This window comes from Mytilus californianus, unplaced genomic scaffold (genome assembly GCF_021869535.1).
Source record: "Mytilus californianus isolate M0D057914Y unplaced genomic scaffold, xbMytCali1.0.p SCAF_2, whole genome shotgun sequence".
NCBI lineage: Eukaryota > Metazoa > Mollusca > Bivalvia > Mytilida > Mytilidae > Mytilus > Mytilus californianus.
The window spans coordinates 119,555,623-119,566,231 of NW_026262668.1; the positions used below are offsets into that span (position 1 = coordinate 119,555,623).

General features: G+C 31.4%; 1 long non-coding RNA gene across 1 annotated transcript; it reads left to right on the top strand.

Annotated features, from left to right (window-relative positions):
* The first annotated feature begins 9,345 nt into the window (after positions 1–9,345).
* LOC127728743 (uncharacterized) lies at positions 9,346–10,059 on the top strand. The gene is made up of 2 exons (XR_007994349.1): positions 9,346–9,668; positions 9,981–10,059. It is a non-coding gene; the product is annotated as an uncharacterized LOC127728743 (long non-coding RNA).
* Positions 10,060–10,609: the final 550 nt, after the last annotated feature.

Consider the following 10,609-nt stretch of genomic DNA (forward strand, 5'->3'; position numbering starts at 1 on the left):
GTATAATACATAATACATAAAGGATATTTGGCTGTATAATACATAAAGGATGTTTGGCTGTATAATACATAAAGGATATTTGGCTGTATAATACATAAAGGATGTTTGGCTGTATAATACATAAAGGATATTTGGCTGTATAATACATAAAGGATATTTGGCTGTATAATACATAATACATAAAGGATGTTTGGCTGTATAATACATAAAGGATATTTTGCTGTATAATACATAAAGGTTGTTTGGCTGTTTAATACATAAAGGATATTTGGCTGTATAATACATAAAGGATAATTGTCTGTATAATACATAATACATAACGGATAATTGTCTGTATAATACATAAAGGATGTTTGGTTGTATAATACATAAAGGATATTTGGCTGTATAATACATAAAGGATATTTGGCTGTATTATACATAAAGGATATTTGTCTGTATAATACATAAAGCATATTTGGCTGTATAATACATAATACATAAAGGATGTTTGGCTGTATAATACATAAAGGATATTTTGCTGTATAATACATAAAGGTTGTTTGGCTGTTTAATACATAAAGGATATTTGGCTGTATAATACATAAAGGATAATTGTCTGTATAATACATAATACATAACGGATAATTGTCTGTATAATACATAAAGGATGTTTGGTTGTATAATACATAAAGGATATTTGGCTGTATAATACATAAAGGATATTTGGCTGTATTATACATAAAGGATATTTGTCTGTATAATACATAAAGCATATTTGGCTGTATAATACATAATACATAAAGGATGTTTGGCTGTATAATACATAAAGGATATTTGGCTGTATAATACATAATACATAAAGGATAATTGTCTGTATAATACATAAAGGATGTTTGGCTGTATAATACATAAAGGATATTTGGCTGTATAATACATAATACATAAAGGATAATTGTCTGTATAATACATAAAGGATATTTGGCTGTATAATACATAATACATAAAGGATAATTGTCTGTATAATACATAAAGGATGTTTGGCTGTATATTACATAAAGGATAATTGTCTGTATAATACATAATACATAAAGGATAATTGTCTGTATAATACATAAAGGATGTTTGGTTGTATAATACATAAAGGATATTTGGCTGTATAATACATAAAGGATATTTGGCTGTATAATACATAAAGGATATTTGTCTGTATAATACATAAAGGATATTTGGCTGTATAATACATAATACATAAAGGATGTTTGGCTGTATAATACATAAAGGATATTTGGCTGTATAATACATAATACATAAAGGATAATTGTCTGTATAATACATAAAGGATGTTTGGCTGTATAATACATAAAGGATATTTGGCTGTATAATACATAATACATAAAGGATAATTTTCTGTATAATACATAAAGGATATTTGGCTGTATAATACATAAAGGATATTTGGCTGTATAATACATAAAGGATAATAAACAGCCAAAAAATGAGATGAAACAATATACCACATCAACTATTAACTACTGACTCTTTAGAGAATATAGATGTACATATAAACAACACATGGTACAGGCCAAAAATGTTGTAAGGTTGAACTAGTTTTACCTTCACACAAACATTCATCATCTAAACTATACATTATGTGGTTAGGTTTACTCCATAATAAAAAAAAAGTGCACAGTCCAGCTACCAACAGGATGACCACTAATTCTCATAATTTGACAATGTAATATCTCTCCATAATAAACAGAAATAGGGTCACACAAATTCAAGGCTTTTATTTTATCAGGGCATGTCAAGGAATAAGCTGGTCCTCGACTGAATACTACACTTTGTTCATAGACAGCCGGTATGGCCCAATGTGGGAGGCAGAATTTTGCCCTCTGGATTTTAACGAGATTTGACGCTTGGTTGTTACATGGCAATGCATCGGTGTAAATGGCGCCATTGAACATTCGGCTCTCATTGTGACGTAATAACATAAGCATTGTGACTTTTAAAAAAATCGAGAAATGCACGAATGTGAAAGTTATGTATTTCTCCATGTTAAGTACGCGTAATTTGATTGGATGAATATGTATCTGTATGTATTCTTCACCTCTAATATAGGAGATTGAAAACAAGTCTCTTGACTAATCACATTCTACAATAGAACAGCTCTGACCGGCTGTCTATGAACAAAGTGTAGTAGTCAGTCGAGGACTAGCTTAGTCCAGGAATAGATAAATTCAAGACCTTATCAAAAGCCCATTCAGTTAGATTACCAAGTATATTTTTTATCTGATTTAGTTGAAGAGTAATGTATGAGGTAGAAAAATCATGTCAATAAGGGTTGACTACATGATCAATAGGATTCTATTGAGTTTTAGACCATCAGAATTTAAAATACTAAAAAATGAGCAACTGTCAGTGTGATATGATAGAATTACAGCATTGAACAATACGATTTCAAATAGCAGTAAGTGAATTGTCAGATAAACAGATGATTAATTGTTATTCACTTAATCATGTTGATAGAAGCTGCTATAAAGCATGATTGATGAGGAGTTTTGTGTAATAAAGGTAACCAGTACATAGTTAAGACACTGTTATTTGACTTGAACCTCCAAGATATGAAAAAAAAGGAGATTTGGCAGAGCTCCAGATAAGCTGCGTATTTGCGTGATCACGCAATAAAAATGATTAAAAACCCAATGCAATTGCCCATTGCAGGGTTCAATAACCCAATTAATTCAAAGGAAAACCCAATTATATGCCAAAAACATGGGTTCTTAACGCTTTTATTCGCTATCGTTTGCGTTATTTACCCTTACTTGATTACAGTCGTCGCGTAAATCTATTTTTATAATATTTATAATTGGAAATGTCCTTTCGTTCTAAAAATAGAACCCTGCATCAAGTAGCTGTAATGGGTCCCTGTTGGAATTTTCCGTTGCTCAAAAGGTACACGTGTTTATGAAAACATTTCGATCTTCTCGGAGTTTATCTAATTAGCGTGTTACATGCTGTCATATTTTTTCGAATTGCTCGGGATTTATTATAACATACAATGAATTAAAACGAAAGGAAATGTCCGGTAAAAATATTGAATAGAAGCATGTGTTCGGCTTCTTTTTGATAGCTGAGGGAAAGTTATGATGATAACAAGACTCAGCTAGTGATTTTAGGAAGCGGCCATTGAACGCACGGGCGTGTTTGCGTACCATAACGAGAACATTGCTAGAGCGATAAACACGGGGTTCCGTCAAAAACGAAATCAGTTGGAAAAAGTGAAAGGCGAAATCAATTATGACATGATATGTAGTTTGAAAGCATCGGAAACCAAAAGTTCTGATAAGGGACAATTTAACCCAGATTTATGTAAATTGAATTAAACGAAAACAGTTTATATATTATTTTTTTCATTTTAGTTGATGAGTGAATACACATATCCGTTTTTTACGTCAATGCAGCTTGACACTTTCTTTGTTTTGGTCTAATTGTTCTAGATGCTTAAGATAGTTGTCTTATTTGCAAGTGCAGTATAACATTGTCATTTATTTACTTGATGTTGCAGAATTATTTGTAAATTTAAGTTGAATGTGGTCTCCGTCATTATAAACCACCCTATAAACCACAAGGTTTTGGGATATATCTTAAATCTGGAAACTACTTTTTATTTTTATTCAAAAGTAGATCTGGCAAATAGGTGAAAAGACTGGCAAAACTTTCTTACAGCACCTAAATTTCACATATATTACAAAAAAATCTAAACACTTAGCCACACCTACCCCAACTATAATTAAACTGTAGGGTGATCATATGGGATCTAGAAAGGCAATTAGTTCCTGTCCAACTAGTGACACCAGCTGCAGTTAACATAAGTTTTGAGAAAATACAAAACTGACAGAACGTTTAAAACGGGACACAAATTAAATGTACAATTGCTCGTCAGTGGATAAACCAAATAAAACAGCTAGCACATATTCTACAAAGAAAGAAACACATTTAAGATGGAAACACATCTGGGGTTGATATAATGTGATTATAACATGCCTAAATATTCAATATTGTGTTGATGAAAAAACCCAATACATTAAGGAGCTTGGTGGTGAAAAACCCAATTTGATATTTGCTTGAGGGGTGAATTGGAATTGATAATGCAATTAAAAAACTTTATCACCCAATTACATAAAAAAATGGTGGGTAAAAACCCCAATTTGTGAATTCTTATCTGGAGCTCTGATTTGGTAAGATTGCTATAGCGACAAGTATCTATATTTAGACCAAAGGACTAAAATAACCCATTTTGTTTTTGCAACATTTTTAATATGCACAATAAGGGCATATTGTGCGCTCTTGGGCAGCTGCCTATTCTGTTTTGTTTCATTTCATTCCATTTCTGAATGATTAAAGTCATATGAAACGAGCTGCTTGTAATTATTAATGTTATCGAAATTATTGAACCAATGCATGCATATATACTAAACTAAATCCTGTATGCACGTTTTTTATATGTTTTACGAATCTATAACATATTATCTACAGATAATATTTCATTCAGTGATTGTTGATGGCAAGCTAATTAACTTTTGAGTTTGTTGCCGAAGTTTACCGGATCGTGACATTGATAATCAATCAACACAGAGCATGTAGAGCACTGACAAATTAGTTAATTGAAAGAGTCACAGTATTTTTTTTTTATATTTTTTCCTAGGTTCCCATTTGTTAAATAAACTTTCCCTTAACAGATGTTAAATGATTTGGTGTATTTAATTTGTTCTTTAAGAAACAGTCATTACTATTTACCTTCCAGTACACGTTTGTTTACCTTTTTTCATCAAGGTTTTCCCCTTGAACTTGTGCTGTGCGGTGGCCGAAGTTCTAATGAGAGGTCATGTAGTTATAGTTACTGCATATGGGAAAATATCGGCGAATTAGTGTTCGGTCAATAATTCAATAGCAGTAGATTTATGAAGATTTTGATTATATAAAGTTTTATCTTTTACAAGAAAGTTCACGTACACTTGTTTTAAAGTAAAACTTAGCCATTCAAGTGTATAAAACATATTCAACTATGTTTAGACTAGAAGTTTCATGTGACTTTAAGAATGACTTGTTTCTTGTTCTTAGTAATTATTATTAATATTTGAAGTATATTTTTTCCTAAATAGTCATACCTTGCAACAACAATTATTAGAAAGGACTTGAAATGTTATAAAAAGTTGTTGTTTGAAAAACAACTGACTAGCTTGCTGAATGTTTTACCAATCATTACAAGCATTCATCGTCTTGATGGACCTTTTATCACTAAATATGTAGGTATTTAAAATATTCAATATACTGTAATTGGATTTCTTAGACACACATTTTCTAGGAATTAGAGTTATCATGGGTAATACAGAAGAGAAAGAGTAAGTGGCTAGGGATTTGTTTTACTGCTAATTAAGGGAGAAAAAAGCCACTATAAAATAGTTGAACATTAAAAACCTATTGCTGTCTTTCTTCTTACATTATAAATCAAGCTGTTCTATACTTCACTTTTGGCTTAATGTGCATGTGAAAGCAGATTTAAGGTAGTTCGAGCCTTAGAGGTTTAAATAAAAAATTATCGATATTTCGAAAGTTTGCTATAGCTTGCTATAGCAATATACTTTCCTATGACATCGGCCTCAAAACGGAAGTTGGACAGACTATCGCAAGTGTTCAACTCCTAGATAATGTAGTACTAGTGTTTGAATACTAATTCTAGGAAGATGCTTTTGAAATTTGAGTTGCTTCTCTTTGGATAAGATTACAGCTTGAATAAAAAAGGACTGAATTTTCACTGACAATTCAAATGAATTCAACTTCATTTTGAAAATGAGTATCACAAACACTACTTCGCGGATATGTCCAGTGGCGGATCCAGAAACTTTCATGAGGGGCCCACTGACTGCCTAAGAGGGGGCCCGCTCCAGTCATGCTTCAGTGATTCCCTATATAATCAACAAAATTTTTCCCACAAAAGGGGGGGGGGGGGGGGTTGGTCCCCTAAAAAACTGAAAAACCCTCTAAATCCGCCTCTGCTGTCAAGCACTGAAGACAAATTTCAAAAGAAATCTACATGAGACAGCGGTTTATACCTTTAATTCATAGAAAATTCATAGGGCCTGATATTTATTTTGAGGTGGTGGTGTTGGTTTTTTTTACATTTATTCATGAAATAAAAGAATTCTTATTGTTAATAATATCGCAATCTTTTCAATTTCTACATTTGTATAAATTATGGCAAGCCGTATTATTATTTATTCGAATTTCAAGATATCTCATACAATATATAAGATATCTCATTTAATATATAAGATATCTTATATAATTTCATTTTTATAAGATATCTTATATATTATATGAGATATCTTATATATTATATAAGATATCTTATATACTTTATAAGATATCTTCTAAAGTATATGAGATATCTTATAAATATTTTATATATAAGATATATAAGATATCTTATAGTTTATAAGATATCTTATAAAGTCTATAAGATATCTTATATAATTTATGAGATATCTTATAAAGAAAATTATATAAGATATCTTATAAAGTATATGAGATATCTTATAAACTATATAAGATATCTTATAAACTATATACTCATCCTTGGTGTCTCATAAGCCGATTATCGAGTATTGAATATCCTGTCACTGTATTGTTTAATCAAACTATTATCACTTGTTGTAAGATGCAGACGGCCTGGTCAAAATATAAACATGTTGCGTTATCAGTGATGTCAGTTATACCGGTTTCTTTCGATACACTCGGGCTTTTACGTCTTTAATAATCAACATTTGTAAATAATCGTAGTAAGAAATGGCGTGAGAAAAAGTTCATTCATGAAATATTTTATACATGGGATGTGTATTCTCTTCAACCGGAGGACGAGAGGAGACCCCTGAAACCATGATTATTGTAATCACGTCGGGGGGGGGGGGGGGGGGGGGGGGTTCACATATATTGATATCACACATGTCTGGGAATCCCGTTGGGAAGCATACACGAAACATAAACAAAAAAAAGTCAAAATGGCTGACAGTTCAAAGTATGCATAATTTTATATTGAGATCAAACATAATACCATTTACTATGTAAGCCGTTTTGCTATTTATTCTAACTTCAAGATATATCATAAACTTTATAAGATATCTTATATAGTTTATCAGATATCTTTTATAGTTTATAAGATATCTCATATAATTTCTTTATAAGATATCTTATAAATTATATAAGATATCCTATGAACTATATGAGATATCTTATAAACTATATAAGATATCTTATAAACTTTATGAGATATCTTATAAAGTATATAAGATATCTTATATAAAAAATATTTATAAGATATCTTATAAAGTATATAAGATATCTCATAAACTTTAGGAGATATCTTATAAACTTTATGAGATATCTTATAAACTATATAAGATATCCTATATAATATATAAGATATCTTGTATAATCAGTTTTTTATAAGATCTCTTATATAATATAGAAGATATCTTATATAGTTTATAAGATATCTTGTATTGTATATAAGATATCTTATATACTTTTTAAGATACAGTGACAGGATATTCAATACTCGATAATCATATGGCTTATGAGACACCAAGGATGAGTAAAGGTAAATACCGGCTTTGATAGAAAAGTGCATTGTTTTTGTCAAAACATCGATTTGAAGGTTTTGATGCAAAACACATTTGAAAACTTTCAATTCCGCTATTTAAATACTAGCTATTTCACATTCCCATGCGGATATAAGGACCTTCACTCCTTCAGCATGGTCAAGTTTCGACTCAAGTGGATCCAAAATGACAACAGAAAAAAATTGACTCAACGACAGTTCACATTCAACCTCCCGTAAAGTGTTAAAGATTAATCAAAGAGCTTAAGAGCTCTGAGGGAAAAGACGGCCATTGTTTCTATTTTTTGGGGTATCTTTTGATAGTCTTCATACAAAGAATGAGCAAAAGAACAGCTAGAACATGTAGAAAGGTTGACAATATTGAAATTAATTGTTGTTTAATATTATTTCATTTCCTTAGTCAAGAATTCATCATGGAGTCAATTTGGACCAATGGAAGAGATCGGCACCTTCTAAATCAAAACATTTGATTAAAGTTGAAAGTTAATTATCGAAAATTCAATTGAATTCTATCATTTAATAACTTCTACAATTATATATTTTAATTATTTTTGTGTACCACTGAACAGCAGGCTAGGGCCATTCTCCATTTTTTTGTGACAGTGCTCTAAGATTTTTAATTGATTACAACTTTCTCAAGAAAGTGAGGACTGAAAAGTCTATTCAGTTTTAAATTTCCATTGATAAAGTTCCCAGTTACAACTCTCATCACAGGGATACATGTACTTACAAAAATCAATCAGATTGATATAAGCTGTGTGCATTTCAAGATCCTACATTTTGATATATGCAAGTTTCATGAATAAATATGTTTTAACTACAAAAAGCAACATTTGAAAATTTTATAATTTTTTTACCATTATGCTAGTACACAAAATTTTGTTTAAATGGAAGACTACTTATCATATAATAAATGTCACATTTTAAGTGTTCAGATATATTAACTTTTATTTTGGTGGATCATCACTCATCAATTGAGGTGCTCCTGTATTGGAGGAAGATTCTCAAAACAGTAACAGAAAGAATGAAAACTGTCGTTTCTCTCCCCAATCTCATGTATCCCCATTGTTTACCGCGAAAGTTGACCTACAAATTAAAGCATTGATGTTGGAATCATCTACAGCAAACATAATTATGTTTAAATAAACAAATACCGATTTTAAAATCGTACACGAAATCTGTGAATGATTTTAATAATGAGTAAAGGATATCCCTTCTTCTATCCATAGTGTGGAATTCCAACCATGACGTCACTAGGTTGGATATATTTACAATATTTCGTAATACTTATAGAATAACTAATCGAAGAATTCAAATAGAGAAAAATATTCAACGAGTGACCGAACAACACATTAATTCACGAATGCGCGTAGCGCATGAGTTAATTATCAGTGTTGTTCGGTCACGAGTTGAATATTTTTCGATATTTGAATTCTTTGATTAGTTATTCTTTTTATTACATTGGCAAATGGCTTTTTTTAATGAAATTAATGTAGAAAATGTAAGGAACTATATCTTTTTTCTACGCATTCACAATTTGTTTTGATCCGACGTTATCGACGTCTTGACAACGCCTATTGTTGTATGACGTCAGAGAGTGAAATAACCACGTTTATTTCATGTGAAATTATCGGTTTTTATTTGACTGGGAAATCAATGTAATTCAATGCTACCAATGTAATAATGATTTTTATACGACCGCAAAAAATTTTTGCGGTCGTATATTGGTATGACGTTGGCGTCGTCGTCGTCGTTGTCGTCGTCGTCCGGCGTCCTCCGAAGACACATTGGTTTTCGCACTCTAACTTTAGTTTAAGTGAATGGATCTCTATGAAATTTTACCATAAGGTTCAATACCACAAAAGGAAGGTTGGGATTGATTTTGGGGGTTATGGTACTAACAGTTAAGGAATTAGGGGCCAAAAAGGGGCCAAAAATAAGCATTTTTGTAACTTCCAGACATAACTTGTGTGTTAGTGTATGGATCTCTCTGACATTGTACCACAAGGTTCCATATCACACAGGGAATGCTGGGATTAATTTTGGGGGTAATTGCCTCAAAATATTAGGAATTAGGGGCCAAAAAAGGGGCAAAAAACAAGCATTTTTTTAGTTTCATGACAATAACTTGTGTGTAAGTGTATGGATCTTTCTGAAATTGTACTACAAGGTTCCATATCACAAAGGGAAAGCTGGAATTGAGTTTGGGGGTAATTGCCCAAAACGTTTAGGAATAAGGGGCCAAAAATAAGCATTTTTCTAGTTTCCAGACAATAACTTGTGTTCAAGTGTATGGATCTCTCTGAAATTGTACCACAAGGTTCCATATCACATAGGGAATGCTGGGATTGATTTTGGGGGTAATTGCCTCAAAATATTAGGAATTAGGGGCCCAAAAAGGGGCCAAAAAACAAGCATTTTTCTAGTTTCAAGATAATAACTTGTGTGTAAGTGTATGGATCTTTCTGAAATTGTACTACAATGTTCCATATCACAAAGGGAAAGCTGGAATTGAGTTTGGGGGTAATTGCCCAAAACGTTTAGGAATAAGGGGCCAAAAAGGGGCCAAAAATAAGCATTTTTCTAGTTTCCAGACAATAACTTGTGTTCAAATGTATGGATCTCTCTGAAATTGTACTGCAAGGTACCATACCACAAAGGGAAGGCTGGGATTGAGTTTTGGGGTGATGAATCATAAGGGATTCAAAAAATTTGGGGGGGGGGATTTTTTTTTTTTCCTTTTTTTTCTTTTTTTCCTTTTTTTTTTCTTTTAAAATTTTCCATTTTAAGTTGGTTATTTCTGTTTTATATTTAAAAGCAAATAATAATGATATGGTAGGAGATACACACCAAACAGGATGTGTAAATTATTATAAAATAAGTATTGTGCAATAGCAAGAAATTTTCAATTGCACAGTATTGCACAATAGCAAGAAATCTTCAATTGCA